The sequence below is a fragment of the Crinia signifera genome, chromosome 2 (genome assembly GCF_055691185.1).
Source record: "Crinia signifera chromosome 2, ASM5569118v1, whole genome shotgun sequence".
NCBI classification, from domain to species: Eukaryota; Metazoa; Chordata; class Amphibia; order Anura; family Myobatrachidae; genus Crinia; species Crinia signifera.
The window spans coordinates 375,418,125-375,432,360 of NC_139218.1; the positions used below are offsets into that span (position 1 = coordinate 375,418,125).

At 46.3% G+C, this 14,236-nt stretch overlaps 1 protein-coding gene across 1 annotated transcript in view; it reads right to left on the reverse strand.

Moving 5' to 3' along the window:
* The window catches only part of CNTN5 (contactin 5), a 1,198,205-nt gene that overhangs the window by 1,149,618 nt on the left and 34,351 nt on the right, over window positions 1-14,236 (reverse strand). The gene's annotated exons all lie outside the window — the stretch shown is intronic.

Sequence of the window (14,236 nt, forward strand, 5' to 3'; positions counted from 1 at the left end):
CTTCTTCCCTGCCTGGGGTGTCGCTGTCTGCTGTGGTGTTTCTAGCGCAGATCTGGTTTGCATATCAGTGCTGATATACAGACCACACTGTGCTAGAAGCACTACAGCAGACAGCTACACCCCGGGCAGGGAAGAGGAACTGCATGGGTTTTCAAATATGGCGGGTGCTAGAATGAACACTAAGACAATACAGTATGTATATACATACAGTATGCATGTGTGTACAGTATGTATGTATGTATGATATTGTTTAAAATAAAGAGTGTGTGAAATCTATGGTACTGCTAGGAGCTGGAGTCAGCCACAGAAGCCATATTGACAGCTTTCAAATAACTGATTAAAACTCACAGGGATGGAGAGGTGCCCCCTTGGGAGCAGGAGCCCGGTGGCAGATGACTCCATTGCCTCCTAGAGTTTCACCTCTACTTCTAGATCATAGAATAAAACCCTTATGGACTTTCAGCTTAAAATCATTAGAGATGATGCCTACTTTGTAAATGTTATTTTAGAACATTGTCAAAAGCCTGGGGTCAGGGAGTATGAAGTCAGATTTTTTGCCGATAGTGCAATCAACAAAAAGATTGCAATTTATATTTTTTTTTATGTAACGCCAGAGTCTATTCGATGGAGTTCATTAATTGAATCCAATTTAAAAACATACCATATGGCCTTGCTATAGAAATATTTTTCTTTATAGATATTAATACTTTCCTGTATGTTACTGTATTGATAGGCTGTCCATGCCGTAGGGGCATTCTTTATTTTATTATCTGAAAAACAATACTGTAGCACTCATCAGTGGGACATTGATGAGTGCTACAGTATTGTTTTTCAGATGATAAAATAAAGAATGCCACTACGGCATGGACAGCCTATCAATACAAGTCTGTGTATTAAACTACTATAAACTGTAAAAAAAACACACTGTGTAAAATACAGTATGGTCTTCATTAGGCCCTAGGACAATAACAATGAGTCACTTGGATAAAATAATGTACAGTGGAAATGGAATGTGAAACTGTCAAATTGTAACATTTGGAGATAATGATCAAAAAGACAGAGGGAACTGTTACCCATAATGCACAGGGCTGTTCTTCTGCCGTAATCTGCTCAACTTCAAACCTGGGCTTTGAGCAGCTAAGCACGATGTGAGCTCCGGTTCTAACTCCATGGAAATTTCCACCCGTTTTCTTTTTATTTCTCCAGCACAAACATTCCCTTGGGGAGTTGGTTGATTGACTAATGTAATTTACCAAACACTTGCTTTTGCTAATTGCATCATAAAGGTTAATGCTATTTTAAAGCCAAAATGCCCTTAAACTAATATTGTCATAGTCTCATACACTTAAAGTGGGAATTTGGATTAATACCATCAATTTTCTGCAAGGACTATTTACGCAGATCGGGTCTGGATTTAATTAAGATGGTCAAATAATAATTCATAGAAAAAAATTGAAGGAATTATATAATATTGCATAATAAATGTACATGCAGTTGATAGACTATCCTTAGGCCCTCATTCTGATCTGATCAGAACGGGGCGAATTCTGCCCTGTTCCGATGTTTCTGGCTCAGCCCATTCGCATCGTTTATTAAGCGCACTTGCGGCTCCCCTTTGCGAATGGCTTCAGCGACTTGCATAGTTGTCGAGCCATTTGCAGACATTGGGGTGGGTCAGGGGCGGACGTTGGTGGGCCTGGGGGTCGCCCATGGGAAAGTCCACCGTTTTATGGGCGTTCCCATGGCTACGTGGACGGGGCGATGCCTGCCGAGAGTGGGCGACTGAAGCAATGAAAAGTTACTTTCCACTGACTTCTATTTGCCAAGGCCGGAGAACTCATTAGACGGTCAGCAAATAATTTTTCCTGCAGCGGGTAACCCGCGGTGCGGCGCACGGGTCCCTGTTGCTCGATAACTGCTTGCAGTTTACAGAGCAAACTGGAATCACCGCCTTCATTTGTAGCCAGTGCCCAGCAGTATAAGTACATAGGCAGCTGGCAGACCATATATTTTAAATAAGGGAACCCCAAAATTTGGCAAATAATGATAGCCATGACAGTGACAAGCAACTCAGAAACTGGTGGTTCTGACAATTAACTATACAGTATATATGTAGTGTTCAAAGTGAATGCTATGTACGTCTCAATTAAGTTGAAGCAATCCCAATTGTGAGGTCATGAAGGATTTAATTTGCACAGTTTAGGCAGCCCAAGCCCACAGCACAAGACACCTGTCTTAGGATCTCACCTCCCTGTCAGCACTGATATGAACAGAGTAACTTGCATCTAGCAGTGGCTGACAAGTATACAGCTCACACATAGAGGTTATATTGAATCTATCATTGTTGACAATGGTGGAGACCCGAGACAGGTCACTCAGTTACCAACAAATACATAAAATATTAAATGAAAGCAAAAATGTATTTTTAACCACTTTAATTGACAAATCCCCCCCCCAACAAAACATATTGAGCTCGAGGCAGGAGGGGCTGATCAACATGTTTGTACTCATGGGGGTTAACATCCACTCCTCGCAGCTTTGGGTTTATGGCCACATGGCATTCTGGGGCATAATTACAGGAGTGATGTCCGCAGTAACATACTCTGATGTGATCATATAGGGCAACTGGTTGAAAAGTAAAAACAAAGATAAAAAAACTATAAGGTCAATATACTGTACTCGGATAAAGTGGATAGAGTTAAAGTGCTAGTCAATCAACCCCTAACTGTCTTGCTATAGGCAGTGTAAAAATGGCAGTTGTGAGCTGGCTGGTGCTTTGAGGTCTATGTACTAAGCCTTGTAGAGAGATACAATGGAGATAGAGATAATAGGTTTCATGTACAAAGCTTTGGAGGTAGATAAAGTAGAAAGAGATATAATGGGGTCTATGTACTGTACTGAGCACTGGAGAGAGATCAAGTGGACAGAATAAAGTACCAACCAGCCAGCTCCTAACTGCCATTTTCCAAACACAGACAGTAGCATGGCAGTTGGGACCCAGTTGACTGGTACTCTATATCTACTGTATCTCTCTCCAATGCTTAGTACAGTACATAGATCTCATTATTTCTCTCTCTACTTTATCTCCCTCCAATGCTTAGTACATAGACCCCATTATCCAGAGGTGGAACTACCATTGGTGTACCAGGTGCTGTGCACCGGGGCCCCTGAGGACTAAGGGGCCCAGGGCTGCCCCTGTCACCATCTTCCTGCCACCCACTGTTTTTCCGTTTCACACTCTGCCTCCCCTGTCACCATCTGCTTCTCTCAATCCCCCTCTGCCACTCCCTGTCACCATCTGCTTCTCTCAATCCCCCTCTGCCTCTCCCTGTCACCATCTGCTTCTCTCAATCCCCCTCTGCCTCTCCCTGTCACCATCTGCTTCTCTCAATCCCCCTCTGCCTCTCCCTGTCACCATCTGCTTCTCTCAATCCCCCTCTGCCACTCCCTGTCACCATCTGCTTCTCTCAATCCCCCTCTGCCTCTCCCTGTCACCATCTGCTTCTCTCAATCCCCCTCTGCCTCTCCCTGTCACCATCTGCTTCTCTCAATCCCCCTCTGCCTCTCCCTGTCACCATCTGCTTCTCTCAATCCCCCTCTGCCACTCCCTGTCACCATCTGCTTCTCTCAATCCCCCTCTGCCTCTCCCTGTCACCATCTGCTTCTCTCAATCCCCCTCTGCCTCTCCCTGTCACCATCTGCTTCTCTCAATCCCCCTCTGCCACTCCCTGTCACCATCTGCTTCTCTCAATCCCCCTCTGCCTCTCCCGGTCACCATCTGCTTCTCTCAATCCCCCTCTGCCTCTCCCTGTCCCCATCTGCTTCTCTCAATCCCCCTCTGCCACTCCCTGTCACCATCTGCTTCTCTCAATCCCCCTCTGCCTCTCCCTGTCACCATCTGCTTCTCTCAATCCCCCTCTGCCACTCCCTGTCACCATCTGCTTCTCTCAATCCCCCTCTGCCACTCCCTGTCACCATCTGCTTCTCTCAATCCCCCTCTGCCTCTCCCTGTCACCCACTTTTTTTGCATATTGTGAACTCGAGTTGGAGTGGAGGAGGGGAGGCCCAATTCAGACCTGCACACAGATCTGTAAATTTGAAATTGATAAACAGAATCTGATTGGTTGGGGAACACCAATAATTATTTTTAGATGAAAAAGTTTTAATATAAAGAGATTAATTACAGAATACATCAAGAAGGCATAGACTAGTAAGTACTGCTCTATAGGGAATCAATGGATATATGGCCTGGCAGATTGGTATCAGGCCTTTGCCTTGTATGGCACCATTTGGAATTGATTTCTAGACGGAAAGCCAACAGCACGTTAGCAGCATGTTTACCCAGCCTGATGTTCCTGCTAGAAGTGCAAGACCTCATTGTGATACATGATGTCATCTGTGTGATTGTCCTTTCTCTTTGGTCCTTTACAAATCAGGTTATCAATGATTAATTCCTTGTTAGCCATGTGACTGATGTCTGCTTGTACAGCTAAACATTTCATCAATAAGCTGTCAGTAAACAAAGGAAAGGGTTAGGGCTATTCAAAGATGCAGATCAGCCACCGCTGTAATTCTCAGAGTGAATACTTTAACTGCGTATACACTAAACTCGTAGGGCCTGTTTCACGGTAAGCAGCATAAATTCGATGACTAATGAGCGTGGAAACGTCCCCGCCAAGCAAGCGAGTGCCCACCCCCCCTTTTCCGAATGTGCATCCATTCGGGTGTGGCCATAAGGGCGAAAACTCATTTGATGGTCCCAACCATTGATGTTTTTTTTTGCCTGCTCTCAGATAAAAGTTATTCTGATTTGATTTTTATTTGGGCCGGAGATGGCTGATCAGGGGGCGTGTGCCAGCCCTACGTTTGCATGGGGAACGCCTAGCCTTTTCCTGGGTGCGCCGACTGTTTTTATGGGCATACCCAGGATATGCTGGCATCCCCATGCGTCAGCCTCCTGTCTGAAAGCTGTCCGCCCCCTCTATGCAAAAGCCTCGGTGACGGTGGAAGTCGCTGAAGGCGTTCGCGCAGCGGCCCTACACCTGTGTATATTCACCGATAGACATGCATAGAACCACACCATTGGCCCTCGAACGTGAATATGCTGGGGACCGAACCAACCTGAATCCGGTCCTTAGGGTGGAATGGATGGATCAAGCCTTGGAGAGAGATGGTCTATGTAACAAGACTTGGAGGAAGGAAAGGTGGAGAGAGTGAAAGTAAATTTCGCAGCCTCGCAAATTCACTAAACGCCGCCCACAAGGCTGCCCGCCCTCCCTCGCATGGTAAGTTCCCCCCGCACGCTTTAGCATAAACATCCATTCACAGCTTGCATGCAGGGATGAAATAATTAAATGGCCGCCGACCATCAATTGATTTCTAAAGCGCTCGCCGATGTAAGGCACCGATATGATGTCTTACATCTGCGAGCACCCAGTGCGGGAAGCGGGCGGGCAGCTGATATCCGGCTGTCATTAACTGCCCGCATGTGCGTCACGGACGCATTAGCTCGGGAACGCCCAGTGTTTTTATGGGAACGCCCATGAAACACTGGACGTTCCCATGGATGCAGCCCGTCACTGCCGCCCCACGCCCCCTGCCCGCCTTTCTAGGTACGAACGGAATGGCGAACAAGCAGTTCTCCATGCCCACTCGCACCAAACATCGCTCCCCCATGTGAACCAGAATAACCTCCAAAGTGTGAGTTAATACTGCACCTACTGGTTACATATGGTACTGCAGTAACTGCACTTTTCGGCCTTCAACATTTTGGGTAGCATTCTTGAGACACCTGTAACCATTGGGTGCCGGACGGGGTCCCGACAGTCGGGATCCCGACAGGCATTAACCCGCCGTCGGGATCCCGACTGTCAAAACACCGAAAGCCGGGTTCCTGGCGGCCGGCCGCTATTTTCCCTCGTAACGGGAGAATAGAATAGGTGCCCGCCGAGTGCTGAGCGCAGCAAGTCCACAAGGGGCTTAGTTGCGCTCACCATGCTGTCTGGGTCTGGCCAGTCGGGATCCCGACAACGGGCTAATGACTGTCGGGATCCTTACTGTCGGACCCCTGTACCACACCCATAACCATTTCCATCCTACATACACTATAGCCCATAATAACAGGAAAAAGTCCTGCAGAGCGCTACAGAAATGAATACTGCAATATTACACTACCTAGTAATGCTATCCCCAGATTGGCCAACAGGCGGTAGAATTCCCTAAAGGAAACAGGCACAAAAAACATGTAGGGTCACCCCTAATGAATAAGAAAGGGCCTGTACACAAAGACAGTTGACTCTGATTGGATGGAGTGTAGGAGAAAACAGCTCTGATTCGCCCTTTATGTGGTTACCCATTATGTGGCAGCCCTAATACTAGTCCATAACATTCAAAGATAAACATTTGTAACCCTTCGAGTACAAAGTGAATTTGTCAAAATTGGTGTGAAAATTGCCAAACCAAAATTTTTATTCATCATAGTGACCTGTAATGATTAGCTTATATAGGAAATATAATCCTTTATCACACAACAATTTTTATTTGAATTTATATAACAAATGTGAGCGACGCTGACAAATTTTAGCGGATATTTTGAACATCTCTGATGCACTCAAAGGGCTAATAAAGACGACAACTATCTGAGCATTCATGAGTCTTTGTTTACCGTATTTAATCAAATAGGCAGGAGACACCTGGTAGTGCCATGGAATGTACTGTACACTGTGAAGGATTTTATTTTCTGTCTGATTATCTGTTCAGGAGATGCGAGCAGTCAAAATATTATATCTCACAGGGAGGAGGACAAGTGGATTTATCCTTTCACTCTATTGTACTAGACTTCAAGAGGTTTCCATGGAAACAATAACAGCTAAAAATTAGAAAAAAAAACTATTGTTGTACAGAAATTATAAACTAACAACAGTAAAAACATTTTTTTTTTCTTGTACAGTTGGAAATTATCCCGGGCATAATAATATCTATTTGTGACTTGCAGTCAACTCTCAGACATTCCAAGGGAAATTCTGAGAATTTGCATTATTTAGTTATCCATTATACAGTACATGCTTGCAACTGTGGACAGTGGGCATGGGGGTTCCCTGAATATTTGCAGGTATCCTGGATCATCCAGGTGAGTAGTTAAGTATGATCAGGCTTGGACTCACCTAGGGGATACAGGCAAGAGCATAACTACCACAGGTGCAGGGAGAGCAGCTGTTATGGGGCCCAATGGTAAGAGGGGGGCACCTTCCTTTTCAAATTAACATGTGCTATATAAAAATTGGTACTTGTGTATTAGCCGGGCACCCAATTAGCGTATGTAGGCAGCCATAGGCTAAGCTATGCTGTCAGCGTAGTCCAACGGCTGCCTAGTGTAGTTAGCATAGTGACTTTGCGGCAGCCCAACGGCTTCCTAGCATACTTAGCGTAGCGACTCCACGGAAGCCCAGCTCTGTCCCCGTCCATGGCTCTGTCCGCGGCGTCCATGCCAAGCCTAGTGAGCACATCTCACACAGCGCCGGTAACCACCAGATTCCCTGCGCTGGCGGATGCTGGCTGAGAGGGGATCATGTGGGCGCCGGCCGAGAGGCTCTCCAGCTGTCTGGCATCAGACAGCGCTCCTGCATCTTATTAGCACATGCGCCTCATGCATAAAGGGGGTATGTGGAAGCAAGTGCGTCCTATGCACAATAAAGGAGGCATTTTCAAAACCCCACTATGCACGCCAGCCCGAAGCATGGGGACGGGTTACGCGTCCTCCCGACCTCTTCATATCTTCACTATCCACATCGGCGTGGAGTTGATTTTATAAAGTGTGGCGAGCGCAGCGAGCCGAGCGAGGTGACACAGAACATGTGAAGTAATCCGCATCCGCTCGCCATGCTTCAGGCTCACCACACTATATAAAATCAACTCCACGTCGACGTGGATAGTGGGGGTATGAAAAGGTTGGGTGGACGCTTAACGCTACAGCTATGACAGGAACACTGACTGTCTGGCAGTGATGGCAGCGGCAACACTATGCTACTTCTGACTGATTACGCTATGCGGGAACACTACGCTGATTCTGACAGAGACGTTGGCTACATGACCGTGGGAACACTACGCTGATTCTGCCACTGATTACGCTAACTACGCTGGCCGCGGTAACATTACGCTACTTCTGAGTGACTACGCTAACTACGCTGGCTACGCTAACTACGTACCGGGCGCCCGGCTAATACACAAGTACCAAAAATTTTAACATTGGGTGGACTTTGGGGCCTTACAAAGTTTTGCTATGTATCTAGTTATACAGATGGAGCGCCTCTGAGCCAGCATCAGGGATCGCCACTGGCGATCGCCGGGCGGAGAGACGCTCCATCTGACTGGAATGCCTTGAGTGTCTCACATGCACACATGCACGCGCGTCCCAGTTTTCCAGCGGCGGGGGATGGGAACCCTGCCCGTCTCCGCTTCAGGGAGTTGGGCAGGTTTAGGGGGGTGCGGGGAGGCATCAGGGACTGGCAGACAGTGACGGGAAGGTGGCAGGGACTGACGGGAACTCCGTCGGAAGGGGACGCATGAGCGTCCCATGCGCGCACATCCCCCACGATGAAAAAAGGCCTGAGTAAGTTGGGTTTCCGACTGTCAGGCTCCTAACAGTTGGGATTCCGATGACATGGAAACAACCGTCGGAATCCTGACTTCGGGGAAGTCTTCCTGCACCCCCCTTCATCGTCAAGGCCAACACTATGATCTATATTAAAGCAAGAATTTACTAAAAAGTTGCATTCAATAAATACTGAGGTTCCACTGTCTGTTTGTAATATACTGTTGCAATAAATTGTGTCTGTACTTGATTTAACCCATATACAGTAGCTCGAGGATTTAAAAAAAAAAAAATCTCATTGTTTACTGTAAATGGGAGAAATTAGAAGCATCTGCCACATGTCTCGTGCGGACTGGCAGCTGGCTGGCATACTGAAGCCTCCGTGTTTTGGAAACAGAATCAAGCATCATGCTCTTGGATGTATCTCCTGTGTTGAATGCAAAATGTACATTCAGGTTTCTCACATTCCCATGTGCACAGATCACATATCTTATGTATTCCATCGGGAATACTGCTCGGAGGATGCTGGTTTTTGAATGTAGCTGAGTAGTTAGAAGCACAAAGTATTCTTGGAACCCAAAAATCCATAGTCAGGACACAGCACATATTGTGATGTATTGCCAACAACAGCTGAGTAAAGAGACCATGGAGTTATTAACTACTGTACAGGTCATGGGTTCGATTCCCACCACGGCCCGAACTGTGCGGAGCACTTGTGTGGGTTTCCTCCGGGTGCTCCGGTTTCCTCCCACAATCCAAAAATATACTGGTAGGCTAATTGGCTTCCAACAAATTAACCCTAGAATGTCTGTGTGCGTGTGTACATGTGGTAGGGAATATAGATTGTAAGCTCCTCTGTGGCGGTGTAAAAGGGGTATAAGTTGGGAGTTCTATTTCAGATGGGATGTTGCTATTGGCAACCAATTGGATACTATCTGTTATCATCTAGAAGGTGCTAAATAAGAAGAAGATTCTTTTGGTTTCCCATAGCAACATCCCATCTGAAATACAACTCACTTCTTATACCACTTTTCCACTAGCAAATTCTACCCGGGTGCTTGCGAGGGGACGCGCACCGTCCCAGGTGTTTTTGGTAGTGTGAACAGGTCCTCGAAAAAAAAACATGGGTAGAGAGACCAGGGAATTTTACCCTGGTAGCCACCAGGATCGGACACGGGAATGACATGTGTCTGAGTGCAGTGTAAACACACATTACCTGAGGTTTTATACCGGGTAACGCTTAGAGGCCGTTTATTGGTTCTTCAGGGGCACCTGATGGATGGTTTTTACAAAGATTACGAAGCGTTTAGTGGAAATAGCTCAGACACGGGTATAACACGGGTCTATGTGTAGTGGAAAATATGTTAAAAACCGTGTCTGATACAGGTAAGATCCGTGTTCAAAAACCCGTGTTCAAAAACCCGTGTTCAAAAACCCATGGTCAACACGGGATTCAGATGGAAAAGTTGTATAGTAAGTTTCCCCTAAGCATTCACCATCTCCCCATTCACGTCAACAACTTCCAACCAATATATGTCCAATCGATACACAATAAATATATACATTTTCAATTATCACACAATATATTATGATCCGTTACATAAGGAATAACCAAATTAAAATTTATGTGAAAATTTTATGTTGCATAATGGGCATTAGGTGCAATTAGGGAGATTGCTAGATTTATGAGGGTATCTGGAAGTTTGTTAATATTTCAGGGAATCTCCTCAACACTCAGGGATAGTTGCCAATTAGTTTGTGCCCCTTATCCTGATCAACCACAAAGCGATTCCAGATTTTCGAGGTTGCCACCAAAATTTTGATATTCCATTTTTTTTTGTGAGCAGTATGCACTTCCCGTTCAGCCTTTATTGAAACATTTTTCAGCAGCGGGAAAGAAGTCTAACTGTAGATCAATGTGAAATAAAGATTTAATACGAAAAAAAAAAAAAAGATCTACGCTACCGTCAGAGCTTGTGGCTATTTTTAACAACACAGTTAAATAGAAACTGTTCAGCTCTTATTTACAAAGTTAATGCTTTTCGAGGACATGCGTGAGGATATGTAAGTGCAGTGATAAGTGCAGAGCATGTTGCGTTCCCGATTCTTCAGCAGACAGAATAAAGGTAAGCGTTCCTGTTTATATGAAGACATGTTTAACGATTCTAATGTGGATCCTCGGCTTCCACAGCCATTCATTAACTACAGCCTATTGAGCTACCAAGCTCAAAAAGGAAAGTACTTTTAGACCAAGGAGAAACCAGTTTAATTACTATGGGCTTGATTCAGACCTGTTCTCTAGGCAGCATATACAGATGGGGCAGCCATCGCCATTCGCCAGCCTCCACCAGCCCCCGCAAAGCGACGGAAGGGGGCTTGCGCACATGAGATGCACGCACGCCCCACTCCGTCTGAGCCCTCTGCCAGCTCCGCGCTGCTCCCCCGTTGCCACCTGCAGCCCACACTATTCCTGCCCATCTTCCTGAAGCGGAGACAGGCAGGGAATCTGCTCCGCGCCGCCATTCTGATGGGGATCTGCGTGCATGTGAAACGCACACGTGTCCCCATCAGATGGAGTACCTTCCCGCTAGCCAGCGCCATCTGGAGATTCCCTGAGCTGACTGAGAGACGCTCCATCTTTATTCGCTGTCTAGCAAGCAGGTACTGTAAATGCCACCCTGTCAAGCCCCCCCCCCCTGCCGAGCTAATATGCCTACAGTCGCAGGGGGCATACCTCCCAACATTAGAAGAAGGTATAGCGGGACCTTAACCCAAATTTGTGGGCATGGCCTGTTGTCAAGAGGGTGTGCATACAAATTGCAGCACTCTCGTGAGGCCACACCACCGTTTTGCCACTGTAGGGACATGTCCAGCGACTGTGTGAGCTTCGCCCAGCCCCTCTGCCTGTGCAGCAGGTGACAGGGGGGACTCCCAACCGCCCCCGCCGCGGGACACTGCTTGTCTCAGGAGGGGACCCGGGAACGTCCCTCCACAAAAAAAAGGACAGTCCCGCAAAAATCAGGACAGTTGGGAGGTATGCAGGAGTACGACCCAGCGAGTGTGAAACTCGGCAAATGCGTTGCTCAGGGGGTTGGCACATGCGCATATGTACGCATGCTCATACCCGCTCATAGCGGGCCCAATTCAGTCGTTAATCACCACCTGTATGTTTTGTGTATCTGCTCTTATACAGATTGAAGATAGAATAAATGTGAATTGTATAATAATCCTTTTTTTTTTTCTACTGAAATGAATGATAAAAAAGCTACAGTATATTTTTTTTTTTGGGCCGTGTAATCTGCTTAAGGATACTCTCCTAAATTAAAATGAGTAGATGTGATCAGTTCTGAAAACCCAGAGATATCCTGCGATAACCTCCTTATTTAAGCAAGTCACTGTAGCTGCTCAATGTGAAGGTCATGTCTAAAGCTGTCCTTACTCAACCGTCACAACACTCGGGCGTCCTTAGAACTTAAATTATTACTTAAAGTAGTTATTGTTTTCTTTTCAGACTTTCAGTAAAAATACATAATGTTTTTGTGCTGATTGGTAAGAAGGATGTGTTTAAAACTGCTGGCAGTTATGATATGCATTTGAACTAGCTTTCGTTGGATTTAGGTGCCTATCCTCTCCCCCAACTCCTAGTCTTCCCCTGGCCCCACTTTCCAGCAACTTGTTCTCTCTGTCCCCTGCAGAGGGAGCTGTTAGTGATGGGGCAGGTTCCGGGGGATGTGGGACAGACCATGCATAATTATTGTATCAGAAATATTTAATCAGTTGATTGGTGCGACCATTACCGTTACATAAACATTTCTGAATAGCACCTCCCAGAGTGGTCCACATCTTACCACCGTCTCTGTAGATTTGTGCTAATTATATGTTACATTACAGTTGTTGATAGTTTATCCAACCCCTGGCACAAGTGTAGCAATGTCATTTCTTATATCTATTGATAATGATATCAATTGATGATATCATGATAATGTCTGAGATGGACGATTAGCAGGTTTATATGTTGGACGCTTTAGTACTGTGGGTTTGAAAGCACGCATGTTCTAAGTCCACTGCCACCACAAACCACTAGGTACTGAGAGCGCGGTGACACATTGGGCCTCCAAAGTGTCCCGAGCAGTGGTGGCACCAGAGGAGGGGCTTGCAGCACTGTTCAAAATTCAAATAGGGGAGCCACACCAACTGCTATTCCAAACTGACTCACTGGCAGCTGGTGAGGCTCCCCTATTTGAATTTTGAACTTTGCTGTAGTCCCCCCCCCCCCCCCCCCCTGGATCCGACAACTGTTTTACTGCATTCTGTTGACCAACCTGAATTGAGTAGGCAAAAAACACTGATGCCGTGCTTTCCTAGTTTAAAGCACAGAGAGCCAGAGACCAGACTCATGCTATGCTCATCCCCTGCATAACAAGACACTTGTATTATTTTTTTTAAAAAAAAGACAGTTATTTTATGTGTATAGATGCCTGCAGGGGCTCAGGGTCTATTAAGCAAATCAGCAGTGGGTGCCTAAGATGTGCACATGACTCACTGGTCAGAATAGATATAGCTGAGCCAGCTAACAAATTTTCAGCACCTTGGACAGCAGCAAGTGCGGCTCACTCTTTACTAACTGCTAGGGTTGAAGCTGATTAGGTCATGTGAAGGGCTTGCAGCTTACACGCCTGGTTTTCATGCCAGCAGTGCCCATACATTATAAGCTGCCTTGCTGATTGCTTCTAACAAATGTAAATCTGTCATTGTTACTTTCAATTCAACTACTCTGCAGCTGCCTGCAAGGTGATTGGAAAGAAAAACTTTTTTATTTTTTTATTTTAGAACAGACACAAACAGTATATGACACCAAATATATTACAAGGGGTACAGTACATTGGGTGACATTCTATGGATTGAGATAAATGCGCATGTTTTTATATCGCATCACATCGCACTTTTGAAAATCGCAAGATTGGCCCGTTTTTCGCATATTTAATGAGATGCGAAAAACGGGCCAAATAGTGCGAATAGGTGCAAGTTGGTGCGATTTCTTTAGTCCTGAAAATGTGCGATTTTCATGTATGAAAATTGCACGTTTGCAGGAAATCGCAATTTAAAATAAAAAAAAACCAGCGCGGGGTCCAGAGCATAACCAGCCCCGGGCTCATTGAGCCGGTGCTGGTGACATAAAATCAGGGTCCCCGACAAATAGGGGTCCCCTTGATTTAATGAAACCAGCACCAGGCTCAAGGTCCGGCGCTGGTTCCCGAAATACGGGGGACAAAATGACTAGGGGTCCCCCCGTATTTTAAGAACCAGCACCAGACCCAACCAGCCAGCAGGGTAATGCGACAGCCGGGGGACACTTATTATATAAGGTCCCGCGGCCAAAGCATTATCCCCCCGGCTGGCTGGTCAGGAGCCGACTTTCTCGGCTTCTGATTGGCCGCTAGGCGGCCAATAGAATCAATCGGAGGAAAGGCGCGGAAGATGAACATCTCTGCGCCTCTCCAGTCCGTGAGCGGGTACCAGCCGGGAGCAGCGCGTCTACCGGAGAGGATGCCGAGGTCGTCGCCGGGGACCAGGTGAGTAGGATTTCCTTCCTTAGGAACCCCTTTTGGACTACTTCGGATCCTGGACCCCGGAGACATCAGCCCT